This window comes from Haliotis asinina, chromosome 16 (genome assembly GCF_037392515.1).
Source record: "Haliotis asinina isolate JCU_RB_2024 chromosome 16, JCU_Hal_asi_v2, whole genome shotgun sequence".
NCBI classification, from domain to species: Eukaryota; Metazoa; Mollusca; class Gastropoda; order Lepetellida; family Haliotidae; genus Haliotis; species Haliotis asinina.
In genome coordinates this window covers 16,852,061-16,870,162 of record NC_090295.1, presented here as the reverse complement: position 1 = coordinate 16,870,162, position 18,102 = coordinate 16,852,061, and the positions used below count along the sequence as shown (strand labels likewise).

General features: G+C 37.5%; 2 protein-coding genes across 3 annotated transcripts in view; both read right to left on the bottom strand.

Moving 5' to 3' along the window:
- Positions 1-18,102, bottom strand: part of LOC137268878 (short-chain dehydrogenase/reductase 3-like) — a 308,772-nt gene that overhangs the window by 191,064 nt on the left and 99,606 nt on the right. The gene's annotated exons all lie outside the window — the stretch shown is intronic.
- LOC137268873 (D-glucuronyl C5-epimerase-like) overlaps positions 1-18,102 on the bottom strand; it is a 307,371-nt gene that overhangs the window by 225,705 nt on the left and 63,564 nt on the right. For both annotated transcript variants that reach the window (XM_067803455.1, XM_067803456.1), the window contains exon 2: positions 3,085-3,137. The gene's annotated coding sequence lies outside the window, so the exon portion shown is untranslated. The remainder of the gene's footprint in view (positions 1-3,084; positions 3,138-18,102) is intronic.

The window sequence follows — 18,102 nt, the reverse complement described above, 5'->3', positions numbered from 1 at the left end:
ATATCTAAATGTAGCAGAACACCAAAACAAATAGCAATTAATTGCACCCAAATCACCAGCTCATGTTCAATTCATAAAGTCTTCAAAGGGTATTGTTAAATTTATTTCATGTTACAACTCCCTCCTTTAGACTATTCACTAGCCACTAACCCTGTCGCAGGCTATAAACTTGCAGATTTACTATGGTCTGTAACACTTTGGTATATCAAGGCATTCTTGAGGGGGCTTTTATGGCATTCTCGAGGCACCTTGGACTAATGATTGTAAGCAGATCCCATGATTAACAGTCTCCACCTGCCATTCATGAATGCTCCATCACTGATAAACCGTTAAGAGCTGAAGCAGGGGTCTTATTTTATACCAGTTTACCTGTCCAGAACATTAAAAGTTGAACTTTGAACATACAAGGACCACCATCAAGGTTTCAGTTAACCCTTTAAAGCCCAAGATTGTTAATAACCCATTTGAATGCTGTCATCGAGCTGAAAACTATAGGATGAGAGAAAGATGAAAAACACGAAAGGGATAGAGCAAGAGAGGGAAATAGTAAGAGAGAAATGAGAGAGAAAATGAGAGAGGAAGGAAAGAGCTAGAAAGAAAGAGGAGGGAAAAAGAGGTACAGCTTGAGAAATGGACAGAGAAAACATGAGACAAAAAGGACGGAGAGACAGCTAGGGAGAGACAGCTAGGGAGAGAGAGCTAGCTAGAGAGAACAAGAGATAAAAAGAGAGAGAGGAGAGGGAACTTGAGTTAGAAAGTGAGAAAAGTAGAAATTATTCCAAGTGTTTTTAGAACAGATTCTCATTAATTACCACAGACCATATGAATCATATTAAACCATAATAATCCACAAATTCCTGATACAATAATGAAAGGTGAAATTTTGAAGAATACCATTTAAACAAAATTATTAACAATTTTGTTTTGTTCCTTGTCTTTGAGGAGACAGGCATTCTCGGGTCTCTTCATAGCCATTAGATAAGTTCAATATCAGCACTCAGAAAATAGTGTATGGCAATGACACAATACCACCTCTGTCTCGATGATGTTCCTTGCTACTTATAACTCACTGTGTAACGACAAAGCCTGACAGGTCTATTTTCTCAGATGACACTTTGGCTTTTATGAAAACATTAAATAAATTGAATCCATAACTATAAAATGTCAACCAGGGTTCAAAATATGCCCTCTTACAAGACGCAGCAATGAATTTAATCTTAAGGCAATTCTGTTTGAAAATGCCAGGCCAAAATGGCCCTAATATTAACATTTTCACTGATGACTATTCTCACAAATAATGTTTCAGCAGATTGAAACAAACATATGGGATCTAGTTTTGATGAGTTATTCTTTTCACAAAACATTATTATAGCCATCTACAGAAACAATAAAAAAAAGCTTTGAACAAATTCATGGTGAGTTTTGTTTGGAAAGAGCAGACGGCGAAATGTTGTGTAATAACAGCTGAAACTTAAATGGCTTTTACAATGAAGTTCTATGTTGAAAAGACTTCCGCACTAATAGAGTTTTGAAGGTATGAATTCCGTGGATGTGCCATGTGGCCACCATATTAGTCAAACCTGTCTCCCACACCGCAAACCAACGCTTACTCTTTGTGCTGTTAGAAAAACTTACTTAGCAGAGTTAGCCTGAAGTCTATTTGAGAGTCGTAAGTGTTGACCCAAGCAATCTAGCATGGCCATATGTTCAACCCAAGTGCTTCCTCCATATGAATAAGATTCCGTGTCAAGTAAAAGGCCTAATGGCACATTTGGAAATTACATCACGGCACTCCAACATTCGGAAATGGCTGATCAATTTTTATTTTTTTCACTTGAGTGATATATTTTTTTCATTTTCTCTCCAAGCGAAAGCAACATCCTGCAGATTTTGAAAGTAAACTGTAGAAACTGGAATGCTGTTGTGAAATACATCGTTACGGAAGAAATCAAATGTAACCTTTTTATTGTGGAGAAATGACAGTTGCATTGAAATATGATCAAATTAGAAAAATGAAATGGAATCCCTATTTTGAAACTGCCATCAAGGAAATAATATTTGCTGAATCATAAAGATTGAGAATGGGGCTTTATTTTCAACATATTTCAGAACTGCTTGCAAACATATTTCACTTACAATTCGAATCAATAATGGAAATAGTCTCAGGGTAACCATTTAATCTTCTCACCGGAATTCATTAAATCTTATCTTGCACTGCCCTTATACAGAGTATAACAATTACATTTCACAGGTTAACACCGTCTTCATTACTTTCCATTTTTTTGCTTGATCATGAAACCTCTGTTCAGGCAATTTTATGAGCAGAAATAATCAAACAGTTCAAATAAAATCTTTTCTAGTGTTCAGTAAATTACACAAAGGAGCTCCGAGTTCTTAGACCTTCCTTCTCGATGCATACAAGTGAAGTGGATTGTGGAACAATATTCTGAAATTTCCAATTAACTTTTCCCAAAAGAAAAATAGTTTGTGAGGAAATCTGGAGTGAATTGAGAATGTACATAGCCATCTTGAAGTAATGATTCTATTAGCGAATACAGTAAAGAGCATCTTATCATCATTGGTGGATCTAACCTCATCATTTTTGTTTTTGATGTTTTCAACTTCAAGAGAACAGCTAATTTATGCTAATTTTGTTAAGTACAATGTCTGCTTAATGAACTTAAAAAGGTAATTTCAATAAGGTAATAAAAAAGCCAAGTAAAGTAAATTGGCAGATTTTTTAGGTTGTTCATAAACAAGATTAGCTGGTACAGTTGGAACATCGAGAGCATTCTGCTGATGTTGTCACATCAAGATACATTGCATGGTTATTCAATACAGTCTGACGCATGCTTCTTTGTAGCAATGTCATCCAAACTAATGTGAGCTTGATGATTAGGATTCGTTAATTCCACAGCCAAGAAATCAGCTGCAAAACTGATAATATGGACCACACTTGTCAAGAAATGGGCTTCACACATTAGGGAATCAAACCTGGACCACTGGTGTGACAAGCAAACACTTTAACCTCCAGACTACCCGACTACTTCCTGTAAGATAAATCACAGAAAGCTAAAAGCCTACCTTTTATTGCTTGTCAACAGACAGCATGCATCAGCCTTGTCTTAGATCATCACCTGAAAGAAAAGAGAATAAGATTTTGAAAAGAAGCACAAAATTTTCTTTCCCCTACGAAGCTATAAAATATGTGCTCATAAAAGAAACAGCAAAATACCTCAATCCAAATTTGATGAGGTTCCATTTCAGTGTGTTAAACTCAGTGAGTTTAGTTTTACGCCACACTAACCAGTATACCAGCTATGTGGCGGCAGTCTGTAAATCTCGAGTCTTGGCCAGACAATCCAGTGTTCACCATCATGAAAATATGTGATTACTGAAAATTCTTTAAGAAGTATTTATCAAAACAACAACAACATCGAACACTTTAGGTCACATTTATCAGGTTTCACAAATTGAGTGCGTGAGTGAGTAAGTATGGTTTTACACTGCTTTTAGCAATATTCCAGCAATGAAGGGGACACCAAAAATAGGCTTCACACATTGTACTCAAATGGGATAGAACCCAGGTCTTCAGCATGAGGAGCAAACACATAAACTACTTGGCTACCCCACTCACCCTTTCACACCTTACTGTTCTTGAAGTAAGCATCACAATGAAGATCCAAGTTCAATTCCCCATGGGTTCATTGTATGAAGTGTTTTTCAGTGTCAAGCAAGAAACACACTCTGTTGCCATCAATAGTTTTCAACAGTCATAATTTTTACCATTTTCAGTCTTCTTTGTCCAACAGATTCTGCCTAGTCAGAAAATATAGTGTCTTTTTTTGTCTTGGTGTGGACATTATATTTTGTATGGTAAGCTTTTTCACAATTCAAAACAATATGTATTAAGAAGTGTAATATGCACGATAACATAATTATTGGCTTTCTTCTGTGCTACAACAAAAACTACCACAAAAAAAAACACAACAGCCAACAGCAAAAGGTTAGAAAGCTCACATGTTGAGCTTACAACTAACCCAAAACTTTCAAAGAAGAAAAGTTTCTTTTGAATGAAAAAACAAAGACAGATAAATATTATCTTTCTCCCACAAACATGTTACATAAACACCCGAAAGTGTTATTCACTTAAACCAACACATGCTCACAGAAGGGAATGTAGGAGAGTAAATAGGAAACAACACTATACTCCTTATCGACCACCTGTCTGCCACCAGGGCACTACCAACAGGGCAACACTTACAACAGGGCAAAAGACTGCAAGGAATTCTTGTCAACCTCTGGTTCTCGTATCCTACAGATCAAACTTTGTATCACCTAGATGGCGCCAGTGATGCTATTTCGTATTTATGAACAAAGGAATCAATGAAGAACTAGACAAAATTGGTGGAAAAAATTGCTTTAGTGGTAAAACAAGTGATCAGTTATTTCACTTGAGATGCTGTATTTCGTGCAACAACAGTAATTGGATGTCCAAAAAATCACCAGAACATATATGAATAATATCAATGATGGATTTCTCATCCACAAATACATGTTCGAGGGCACGCTGAAAATCATTAGGCAGCATAATCCCACAACTGTGTTGATGTTTTCTTACTACAGCAGAAGTTACAAGTCTCTGAAAAATATTTTATTAAGTTTATTGGTTTAATTTTACAAACAGTAGTTCTTACTTTATACAGTTAATTCCTTATAGTGTATCAATATCAAAATGAACGATGAAACAGGAAAGTGGACAAGAATCTTTGGAAGTCAGGCTTTTATTGTCATCCGGTTTATGAAACAAAATTCATGAAAGACTACAACTATCTCTAGAGTGATCTTCTTTTAATTAAAAATTACGTAAAATTCTGGCCGTTTCAAATGGCTGATTGTGTAGTGAGTGAATTTAGTTTTACATGGCTTTTAGCAATACCATGGCAGAGAATACTAATGGGCTTCACACATTACACCCATGTGGGGAATCAAACCCAGACCCTCAGCATGACAAGTGAACACTGTAACCACTAGGCTACCCTACTGCCCCTGTATCTTTGAAGATGACCACTTTTACTGAAGTAACATACAGAGCATCTCACCCAAGTGTCTACTGATATGAAACATATCAAGATGATAAAGTTGCTACCACCAGAGGCTTGCCAAGGATGTTTTCACATTTATCAGCAAAAGTTGATATAACTGATATCAGTAGACACAATGGTTAGATTCTATTTTTCATGACAAAAAATCCTTCTCAATTGATTTTCAACAAAAAACATAAATCGCTCAACACTGTATTACCACTCGACTTGCAGTACACCGATGGTACAGCATTGTCACATCATAAATCAACTGTCAAAATGATATCTTGTACGATATATCAAGTGTAATGCAATTTTGGATGATGAACTTATAGATGGCCACATTGATGATGACATCACTATTTCTGATATATCCTTGAAAATTAACACTTTTTGTGAAGTAACATATACTGTTTAAAAAAAGTAGAGGATAAAGAACTTTAAATTTGGATAGGAAGCGTAAACACACATCTTATGAATGCACCATCATTTCCCTCTATTACCACCCTAAACACAACGCATGATATGCACATGAACAACGCAGTAGCTCCATACATGTGCATGGGGTCCCATTCTTGATCTTGACGTTTCTTCAAGAAGGTCGAGAAATCACTTAGAACATTAATTTTGACACTCATCTTGTATCACACATTTCTTAGTGTTTGTTTCTAGTCGTCTGTTTTAAAATGAAAAATTGTATACATGAAAATTACATGCCATACAACAATTATCTTCCAAAAACGACTACATTCCAAATAAGGAAGTGTAAATGGTGATGCACTCTCAAAACATTCAATAATATCATATCGACATTGACTGACTCAATAAATCTCCTAAATACTTTTAATAGGAAAGACAAAAATGATGATCCCTACTTTTTTAAAAAGTATATTTAAAGATAACCAATTTTTTAAAATTCATTTAATTTTAGATCAACATCTTTTCTAGATAATATTAAATAGTCTTGCAACATTTTTTTCTCCTTGAAGTGTCTCATTTGAAGTGTTTTTACAAATGAATATTTAGTTCACACAAAATAAAAACAAGCTTAGGTAGTTTTAGTCTCTTATAATGATGGACAAGAAGTTTGTTTCAGAGGCAACAGAGTAGGATATCTCTTAATCTAGGTGAACCGATATGGTCCTTCTTGTATTTCGCACTGTGTATTTATCAAAAGAAAGTCAAGTTATTAAACTATCAGTTATCACACATACAATTAATGCATCAATGGCTTTTCACTTCTACATCAAGTAAGTGCTCTCGGCAACCCAAAACAACAATCCATCGATGCATCGATACTGTACCTGCTGTCAACCATAGGTTTTTCATGATCGTGAATCATCAGTTAGGCTTGTTGTGACATAGCAGTCAAAGCCCTGATTCTCAAAACATTCGTAGCCCTAAGAATTCATAACTTTGATCGTAGCCAACAAGTTAGGGATGGGGTTCAGAAGTTTGTAAGGCTACGAATGTTTGGAGAATAGCTAGCCAGTTCCCAGAAGCGAAGTACTACAGTAACTTCAGTTTATAATGTACACAATTATAACAAACTGATGGATCTAATATTTTTATCCTGGGCCATTTGCTTAATTTTCTAGCGGCAATGTGTACAATGAACATGGATTTTTCAAGTTTATTGTAAAGGCTGGATATTTTGTCTCTGGCCCTTGCACTAGTAACCCAATATCCCTCTCTTTACCAAATATCTGATAAGGTTTGGGGGCTCAAGGCACTGGTGCCATGGGTCCCATAGCAACAGTTTTTTAAGCCAACCCCCAGGGGGTATGTTGTCGCGTGACAGGGGCGAGAGGGAGCGTGGGACCCCCAACCTCGAACTCTTCCTCTTTCTGCCTGTACTGTCTAGGTGACAACAAGCCCTCTGGATTGTGTTTTAGGTAAGAATCTCCAAATTGCTACTAGGTCTTCTGTATTAGGTTCCAATGTATAGTTATGCTGTTAACAAGAAAAGTAATTGTGAGCAGTTTCCAAATTAATAAATTATTATTTAATTCTGATAAATCAAAATTTAAAAACAAGTGTTGTGGTCACTGTAATCAATTGTTCTTGTTGTGCCAATGTGGCAAAACTCATCTGTGACTGTCCAAATGTGCACTCGATGGCAAGAACAAATGACATGTACTCATATGTCATATTTGGAATTATGTAGTATTTCTACATACCGTTATGTCAGTCATTTTAGGATGTTTCCCCACTTGAGGTGAAAGTGAAGTCACTGTTTATTCAATAATAATATGATGTATCATATTATATGGCCAATAATACACCTGCAAATTGTAGCAATATAAATAATGTAATATCCATTTATTACATCTTATTAATTTATTAATTACAATTAGGTGTTCTTCCTGGGTAACCACCAGTGGCTTACCTACTGGGTGTATCGACGTGCTGTTGGAGCTAGCCTCGTATGGACTAGTTCGATCATCCAACAGGCTGTCATACCCCATCTCCCTTAGCCGCATACATTGTACAGGCCAGGTGTCCTGTCGTGGTTATTGTGACGTACAAATTAAAACCGGTTTATATATATCACAAATGTGTTCGGCATACACATTGCCCCACTTTGTGCATATATATGTATACTTTTATCCTCCCCGTTGGTCCTGTGAATGTGACTTTCATCCCACCTCAGGTGGGGATCCTATGTACATGCTTTATATCTGTATAACTGTTTTGTGGCTCTTTCTGCCTGTACTGTCTAGGTGACAACAAGCCCTCTGGATTGTGTTTTAGGTTTCACCTGGACTGTGCAGTCAGAATTTGCAGATCCGAGCCACGCCTTTTGTTTTAATACATGTTATTGCTGTCCTTTTGTGTTGTGTCATCTTTGACTGGAGGACTTAGCGCAGTAGGCACACTTGCCCATCCCTTTTCATCGTGAGACGTAATTGTTACGCAATCAGAGCAATTCACCAGGTCTTACATTATAATAATCTGTAATTATTTTCATCTACAAGTTAATGGATGACGTGTATTTCATACATTTTCTTGTTCCTGTTTGTCTTGACTGATACTTGGCCGGTTCCATTACTAAAGAAAGGGGAGAACAGTGATTTTCTTTGTCAGATGACAAAACCTATGAAAAGTTGGGAGTTAGATTTGGTCCTCAGTTACCCATGCTTGTCTGATGGGATCAAAGGGATCGGGTGGTTAGGCTCACTGACTTGACTGACACATGTAATCATTTCCAAAATACATAGATCGATGCTCATGATGAGTGGATTGTCTGGTCCATACTCGTTTATCTACAGACCATAACCATATAGCTGGAATTTTGTTGAATGTGATGTAAAACAACAATAAACCAACTTGGGTGGAAACAAGGACAACATCAACCAATAACTGTCAACAGACTGACCTGATGGTCAGGCTCTGCAACTCGGTTGATTGTCTGTCACTGAAATGCAGTCAGTGGATTGCCTGGTCCAGATTCAAATTACATCATACAAACAAAGGAACAAGATGTGAAAAAAAAAACAGCTTCAGTCACACACAAAATAAACTATTAAAAAAAAAATGTTTAAAGGAGAGAGTGAGTGAGTGCGGCTTTGTTTTTGTAAAATTTGATCAACATCATGGCAGGGGGACACCAGAAATGGGCTTCACTCATTGTATCATGTGGGAATAAAACCCAGGTCTTCAGCATGACAAGCAAACGCTTTAACCATGAGACTATCCAACCTCTCTTAAGAGGGAGTGAAGACGGTAGCATTACAGGTCAGACATAACTGCATGAAATCAACTGTTGAAAACATGAGTATTCAACGCAGTCTATCAACTATAGAAAGATGGGATAACATACGAAGTAATTATATTCATCTGAAGCTCCTGTAGACAATAAATTGTTTTTATTTTTTCACTCAAGAGTATCTAACCTAATCATTTAGGTATGGCCTAAATATAAACCCACATCTGCAGCCACTGCCCTGACCTGTTCCATTATGTACAATGAGCAAATTTTGTTTCTAAGTTCGTACTGCCTTCCCTACATTGCAATGAGAGAACAAAGGATGGTCATGACATTGCAAAACAAATGCATTTCTCGCAGCAAATGTAACATGATATGATAGATGTGTTTTCATACTACTTTTTACAGTCTGTCAACTGACTTCCAGTATAACGAAATTATTTGTAAGTAATTTATGCAATAGCTCTGATTTACCCAATGACAATCTGCTGCGTCCATCTGAAGAGGTTCCAGAATGTTTACTCAATCTAATGAAGAATGCATTTGTACTCAGAACAACCCTGTTGAGAATAACAAAAGCTGATATTTTTTTGAAAAACAGACAGAGTATTTGAAACAAGGGCTGACAAACATCAACAGGAGAAGAATTACGAGAAAGAACACAGCATCTGACATGAAGCAGTCTCGAAAGAATACGCTATGTCTGTCTGCCATGTTTATACCTAACCAGAAACAACAGTGAACTAATTTAAAAACTATACTGTTTACGGCTATCACGTTCCATTGCTGTAACTACATCTTTGCACGAATGACTCCTAAAAAGTTTTGGAAAAAAGAAACATGATGTTCTGCAGCTTGCCTACTTCAGAAGAATATTTTCAACATTTACTCTCTTAGGATATCAGTGAATACATGAATGTGTTTTGTTTTATGTATTCCTAGCAATGCTCCAGGAACATCACACTGGTTCAGGTCAGATCAAGAAATAAAGAAGTGTTTGCCACTAATATGACTCTGTCCCCTGCTGCTAAAGAAGGATGAAATATTTATAATATGTTTCCTGCTTTCTATTTCTTGGTCCCATACAAGATGCCTGAAATCACATCTGTCTGCATAATCACCAAATGTAGGTTGTCAACATTACTGGAAACATTGGGTACAATGTTTTATGCGGTACTGCGTTTTCATACGTTTTAAAAGGGGTCAGAGTGTCATGGTGACCTTGAAGATAAGGTCAAGGTCTCCCAAATCAACTGATGTCTGCAAAATCCCCAAATGTAGGCAGTGAACAAATTTTAAGACAATGGGTACAACAGTCCATGAGATATGATGTTAACAAGAGTTTGAAAAGTGTTCAAACTGTAGTGGTGACATTGTAAGGTCAAGGTCACCACAATCAACTGGCGTCTGCTTAATCCCCTAAAGCAGAAGACATTGGGTTGAACAGTCCATGAGATATGATGTTAAAAAGAATCATGTTGTTTTGGCCGGAGACAAAAAATATTTAGGTCATTATGTTAATAATGTACTTGCTGATATTCTGACAGTATGTTTGATGGCAGTCTGCAAATAATCAAGTCAAATATATTTTTATGCAGACCAAGCTGTGATTTGATGAGAGTGTATGAAAAAGTCTAGCTGCTCCCAACAAACTTGCGTGTACATTCTAATTGGTTGGTGGGCTGCATAATGCCACACTCGACAATATTATTGACATGTGACATCGGTCTGTAAATAATAAAGTCTGGACCAGACAATCCAGTGATCATCATCATGAGCATAGATCTATGCAACTGGGATATGATAATATGTGTCAACCAAGTCAGCAAGCCTGAACACCCGATCCCGTTATTCGCCTTTTAGGAGAAGCATGGGTTGCTGAAGACCAATTCTAACCCAGGTCTTCATGAGAAAAATTATCCAATAAGAGAAAACCTAGTGAATATAATGGGTGCCCAAGAGTGGAAGATTGGTGTTTAGATCTCCACACGAAAAAGTCTTGCATAAAGTTGGTACTTGTTTCTTCTACACAGCAATATGCATGCCATGTGTGTGTATAATTTATATAGTATGTTTTTATGATTCTTTAACTTATTTTTGCTTGTATCACTCTGGACCAATGCCAGTTTTATAGTGCGTGTGTCACATGCATGGATGCCCTACTCAGACACTAAACATAAGCCATCCAACCAGTTGTCTCAGAATGTTGTGTGCCAGACAGGGCAACAAATAGTACCATATTTTAACATGTTTTGCTCTGTCACTCGCCCATGGGCAACATACCAACATTCATGTCACAAATCATTATCAGTGTCATCATCATCATCAGAACCATCAATTCTTTTGACCATCTACCAATTTAAGAATGAGAAAAATTATTGTACCATAAAAAATAATTTCATAAATCAACTATCATGAAAAGGACCTTTCAATAAAATTCAGTCATTAGTGAGAAAATATATGCCACATTTCAGCTGTATCAGGTCAGCAATTCTAGGAGAGAGAGAGAAAAAAAAAATGACGGATACTGAAAAAATGGAGGCTTGTATTGTTGAAATCCATACTGCAAAAAAATATTGACATCAAGGCAAGCCATAAATAACAAAATATGAGCCAGGATGAGACAATGGGAGCTGATATAAAATGCAGAATGATTTATTCCAAAATCATCACCAAAACAATGACCCAGACTAACATGGAGGGCAGCCAGTTAAAGGGAGGTAATTTAACACCACAATCCATTCTGTTTTATCTCACCACTAAAATCTACCAACCCTTCCCCCATCTACCAATTAAAAAAAAATCTGATGTTTTATGGGCCCATGACTTTGTTGGCTACTGGGTGCAATGAATGCCTCTTAAGACAGCTCACTGATGTGTAATTGATTCAAGTTCCTCCATGGTCATTTTTTTTCATTTTCGAAAAGTCCATCGTCAATTGTCAAGCCCATGAATAATGATATGTAGGACTGTGCATATGAAAACGACACGTAAATAAACGTTAATCACAAAATGAACAAACTGGAAGTGACAGTCGAATTATTCGGCGCTCATCGAAGAAGAAATGTGTTCAGCCATGCTGAAAATCTTCTAATGTATTTCCCTAGAAATATGGCTCTAGGAAAATAGTTTTTTCGGTTTAGATCAAAGATCCTGATTCCCTCAGAATAATTACGAAACTTTATGACTCATATCAGGAGGAAGATTAGGTCATGAAAGAAAATAATTGATTCCCAAGCATGGGGGTGTAAGAAACATGTATCAGCAGGGTTTCAGGTTTTTTATGCCCAAAGTAAAGACAGTTACTTTTAGAGCCTGTGTAAAGTTGACATTTTTCTCACATGAAGAAGAAAAGTAAGATCAAACTGATATCTAACACTTGCTGCTCTGACTTCGAGAAATATCTTCTTGGAATCGGAACTGCGAAGTCAACACTTAATGATTTATGGCCTGACTTTCTTTATATTTGTAAAGGTTTCTGCGATTTCGAAGATCAGTCTGACACTGAAAGTCTGTCATCTTAGCGCTACAAATGATTGATGTATAGGACCATACACTGCCTTTTGGTAACAGAGTCAAGTTAACAAGAAGACAAGATCATCAACATCATCCACAATGGCAAAATAGTCTTCATGAGTATGTCAGCTAGTTATGATGTCAAATGTTTGGATGCATATATAGCTGTAAGTTTTGTTTAATGCCACACCGAGCATTATTCCAGCTGTCTGTAAATATTAGAATCTGAACCAGATAATCCAGTGATCAATTGCATAAGTATCAATCTACACAAATCGGGTACACTGACTATGTCACAAGGTGGAAGGAGAGTATTGCAAGGTCTTAAAGGTCTGCTCCAGAAAAGGGCACTAGGACCTATTTCAGTCAAAGTCAAACTTGTTGCCATGGAAACGTAAAAAAATATTGTATTAAAAATCTCAAACAACCAAATGCATCAGTACACCAGTAGACCTACGTGTCAGGTATGGTGAATATATACACCTGGAAATTAATCAAGCAACACCCCAATTTTTTCTATTGGAGCAACTTTGAAGTGTTCTGACAATCAAAATATGCCGGGTTGATATAGTTTGACACTTTTTTATTCAACAGACGATCTCTGACAAACAACTTAAAGGGAAAAAGTATCAAGACTTTGCTTTATTGCAACGAAATCCAAATTCTTAAAACTGTCTTAAATTCATGAAAAAATGGACACAATTTACTATTCATCCACAGACGTTGTTGTCAGGTGTATTAACACAAATGTCACATGGAAAGAAAGAACAGTCATCTGAGAGTCTGCACACCGACTTTCATCAATATCTAGTGTGTCCTCCCTGCGCACGCACCACCGATTCCAGACGCCTCCTCATTCCTTGGATGAGTCTCCGGATCTGATTCTGGGGGATCCTGTTCCACTCCTCATGCAGGGCAGCCGTCAATTCGTTGAGATTATGGACTGGTGGGTCTCTCTGCCTCACACGACGGCCAATAAAGTCCCACAAATGTTCAATGGGGTTGAGGTCAGGGCTCATGGCAGGCCATGGAATTCTGTCAATTGCATTTTGCCGCAAAAAATCATTTACAGCATGCGCCCTGTGAGGTCTAGCATTGTCGTCCATAAATATGGGTCTCGTTGCCAGAGGATGGTTCTCAAAATGAGGTACCACAGCCCTGTCAAGAACCTCCTGTTGGTAACGAACACCGTTAAGGTTGCCACGGATGGTAATGATATCCAACTTGCAGTTCATGGAAATGCACCCCCATACCATAACGGAACCTCCCCCAAAGGCCACAGTCTCCTGGATGTTCCGTGGAGCCATTGCTGTGTTCCTCTGCCTCCAGACCCGAGTACGACCGTCCACCATGTGCAGCAAGAACCGGCTCTCATCTGAGAAATGGACCTTCCTCCAAGAGGCAATGTTCCAGTGCAAACGGTCATTACACCAGGCCAGTCGGGCTGCCTTATGGGCTGGAGACAGTCTGGGTCGCTTGATTGGCCTCCTTGCCCGGTATCCTGCAGCTTTCAGACGATTCCGAACAGTCCTGTTCGAGATGGGTCTCCCTGGAAGCCACTCCTGTCTCAACCGAGAGCTCGAGTCGAAGGACCTGCGCCGTACAAGTCTCAGTAAAGCTCTGTCCTCCCGGACTGTGGTCTTCCTGGGTCTTCCTGGTCTAGGCAGGTCTTTAACTTCATTAGTGGCCCGGTATTTTTTCAAAAGTTTTGAAATTATGGAATGATGTCGTCCGATTTGAGTCCCGATTTGTCTTAGAGACATACCAGCATTCCTCATGCCGATTATTTGCCAACGAGTGGCCTCTGATAATTTCCTACGTGCCATGACATTGAAATGAATGAAAAACCGAATGCAATCGACAACCTGCGCTTGTAAACACCCCAGGGAAAAAGTGCATTTTTCGAAAGTTGAGGTTAAAGCAATGCACGTGCGCTGTGCAAGCTTCACGCGCGTCATATCAACCCATGAAAAGCTCATGCTGTATGTCAATACATCAAAATTGAATAATCAATCATCAAAATTACTTCGTTAAACTTTGTTAAGTTTTTATGTGTCTTTGAATTTGGTGTTGCTTAATTAATTTCCATATGTATATATTGAATGGTTTTATAGTCATGTTCCAGACTAGATGACATCCTCAAAGTCACAGTCCAAGTCATGTTTCCACGGAAACTGCAAACAAATATAATTCATTTCTAGGTAACAAAAATGGATCATGGTTCACAAATTAAGAAATCACAAAAACCTGTAAATAGCAAAAGGCACCATTTTAGCTTCTGACTGGTATATCTACCAAGTTATGCAGAAAAATAAATAACAGATTTTGAGTTCTGCTCCGGAAACAAAGCCCATCCCTCCATTTTGAGACTAAGTTCGAAATGTTTCCATTGAAACTGGGAAAATATATCACAAAAACCTGTAAGTACCAAAAGGCACCACTTTAAGTTCTTAGGTTCTGACTCATGTATGTAATAAGTTTTGCAGAAAAATATTGAACGGTTTTGGAGTTCTGCTCTGGAAAATGATAAATCACAAAAGCCTGTCCATAGCAAAAGGCACCACTTTGGGGTCTGCCACACATATCTACCAAGTTTTGTAGAAAAGTATTGAACGGTTTGTGAGTTCTGCTCCGCCCATCCCTCCATTTTGAGACTAAGTCGGAAACATTTCCATGGAAACTGAGAAAATAATAAATAAAAAAACCTGTAAAGACCAATAGGCACCATTTTAGCTTCTGATTGGTATATCTAAAAGTTTTGCAGAAAAATAAAGAACAGATTTTGAGTTCTGCTCCGGAAATGAGGCTGATTCGTCCAATTTGAGAAATAATCAGAAACGTTTCCATTGAAACCTGGAAAATAATATATCACAAAAACCTGTAAGTAAAAGGCACCACTTTAGGGTTCTGACTGATGTATGTAACAAGTTTTGTAGAAAAATATTGAAAGGTTTTTAGTTCTGCTCCAGAAACAAAGCCCATCCCTCCATTTTTGGGTTAAGTCCAAAACATTTTCATTGAAACCATGAAAATAATAAAGCACAAAAACCTGTAAATAGCAAAAAGCACCACTTTGGGGTCTGCCACACATACCTACCAAGTTTTGCAGAAATATATTTAGAAGTTTTTGAGTTCTGCTCCGAAAACAAAGCCCATTCCTCCATTTTGAGGCAAAGTCCGAAACATTTCCATGGCAACAGAGAAAATTATAAATGACAAAAACCTGTAAAGAGCAAAAGGCACCACTTTGGAATCTGCCACACATATCTAACAACTTTTGCTGACAGATATTACAAAGGTTTTGAGATGTGCTTCGGAAATGGAACACACCTCTCAATTTTGAGTCTATGTCTGAAACGTTTCCATGAAAACCAAGAAAATATAATAAATCACAAAAACTTGTAAATAGCAAAATGCACCTCTTTAGGTTCCAATTGACATATCTACCATGTTTTGCAGAAAAAATATTGAACGGTTTTTGAGTTCTGCTCTGGAAAGGAAGCCCACCCCACCATTAGATTAAAACCAATATGTTCAACGTTAAAGAAAAAATATAAATGCCAAAAATGTGTAAATGGCAAAAGGCACAACCAGGCCCCCCTAAGTAATTGAAGGAATTACAGCAAATTTGAAGGAATTGCATCTCAAATGTAAACAAACGCAGCCCACTCGCGAAACAATTGCAGCGATATCGGTAGTTTAGTGGTAATAACAGAAACATCTCAACATCGAAGTCGTGCCGATGATTACGAACGTGCGCTAGATATAACATCATTTTTTTGTAAAATGTGTTTAAAGTTTTCAATTCCACCTCATAGAAAGAAAAATTATGGCTCATAAACCTCTTCATGGCGCACGTAATCATCGGCACGACTCCGATGTTCAGGTGTAAACAATCTCCAGGGGCATGACTTGTGACACTCTTCTAGAGTGACTATCTTTTCCTAAAAACATAAGCTATTGTCACGATAACACATCATACTTAAACGCATTCAACACGGGTGGTCAAAGATGGATAAGTATAAAAATGTAATAGTAGGAACTAAAAACACAACTCACCGAGACGGGTGTTTCTTCCAACCACGCCATGTTTTGCTGCGTGAGTTTCCGCTCACGACCAAAAAATCTCCGAAGATGGCCGAGCATGTTTCCAGTATTACCGACATTGCTTCCGATAGGGCCGATGTGTTTCTGTTATTACTGCTAAACTAAAAATATCGCTGCAATTGTTTCGCGAGTGGGCTGTGTTTGTTTACATTTGAGATGCAATTCCTTCAAATTTGCTGTAATTCCTTCAATTACTTAGGGGGCCTGACAACCATAGGTTAAGATTATTATATCTATCAAGTTTGGTCTAAAGATATTGAACGGTTTCTGAGTTATGCTCCGGAAATAAAATGATTACGGATGGATGGACAAAACGTTATTACATACGGTTGTAGGAAGGTAAGTTTCATGTCCTTAAATCGAACCATGGATTAAGTCACTTCACATGATAAGTGTACATGTACTTAGTACCCGCCCTGATATAAGTACATGGATGAGTATGGTTTTATGCTAACAAAACTCAAGGACAAAAAATGGGGACGCCAAAAATAGGATGAACACATTGTACAATGTCAGGAATCAAACATGGGTTTTGGGTGTGAGGACTGAAATCTTTAAACACAAGGTTACCCCACTGCCCCTGACACTGTTCAGTAACACCCTCAGTATAGCAGAGACAGTAAAGTTGTCAGTGTAAGAAATATTTCAGCTGTGTCATGTTATCCTGAAAACAAAACAGTCCGGACCAAGTAAACCAGTGACAGAAAGCATGAGCAATGGTCCATGCAGAAGACCTGTGAAGACTCAGGTTAGTATTTACAGATCTACATGCAGGAAAAGTAGTTCTAAAGTACCGCAAAAGATCTGAGTGAGTGAGTTTAGTTTTATGTCGCTTTTAGCAATATTCCTGCAACGTCATGATGAGGACACCAGAAATGGGCTTCACACACTGTACCCTTGTGGGGAATTGAAACTGGGTCTTCAAACGCTTCAAGCCAAAGACTACCCGATCACTCCCACAGATAACTCGATTAATCACTTCTACCAAACAATACTGAATGATTTAAATGAATTTTAAATGAAAAATACAAATACAACATTATGTCGATTTTGCAACAAGTCTGTACTAATAGCAGTAAATGGTGCATTTTACTAAAACCATATGAACCAAGTTTCTTTTTAAAGAGGGATTACACACATGCAGATGTGAAGACAGAGCAACATGTCTATAAGCCATTTTCAAATAAAATAACCATGATGAGATATCTCTGTACATCACGTTTATGCACATATTAACACATCTGGTATAGATACAAAAGCACTGACCTCCTACCTCTTGAAAACAGGAACTGGGCCATTATGCCTGCTGTACATAAAATAATTCTCCTTCACATTGGAGAAAGCAATCCAAAATGGTATCTGGTGTCCAAAAAATCAAAGCAACCAACATCAGTCGCCCCTGTTCTTTATGGTGTTGTTTTTCACATGTCATAATTCTTCTAAAGTCTATTAAACTTTGCAATAACATACTTTCCTAAACTTTAAAGTTGTCAGCGCTGGTATTTTTACTTTTACGAGCCAGAGTCTCATGATATAATAAGTTTCCAAGCATATTCTTTCGATCTGTTTATATGATATTATTAAGAACTGTTTCCAAGCATGTTCTTTAGAGCTATTTCTTGCATATTCTTAAGAACTATTTATAGGATATTACTAAAATCTGTTTCTCGCATTTTCTTAAGATCT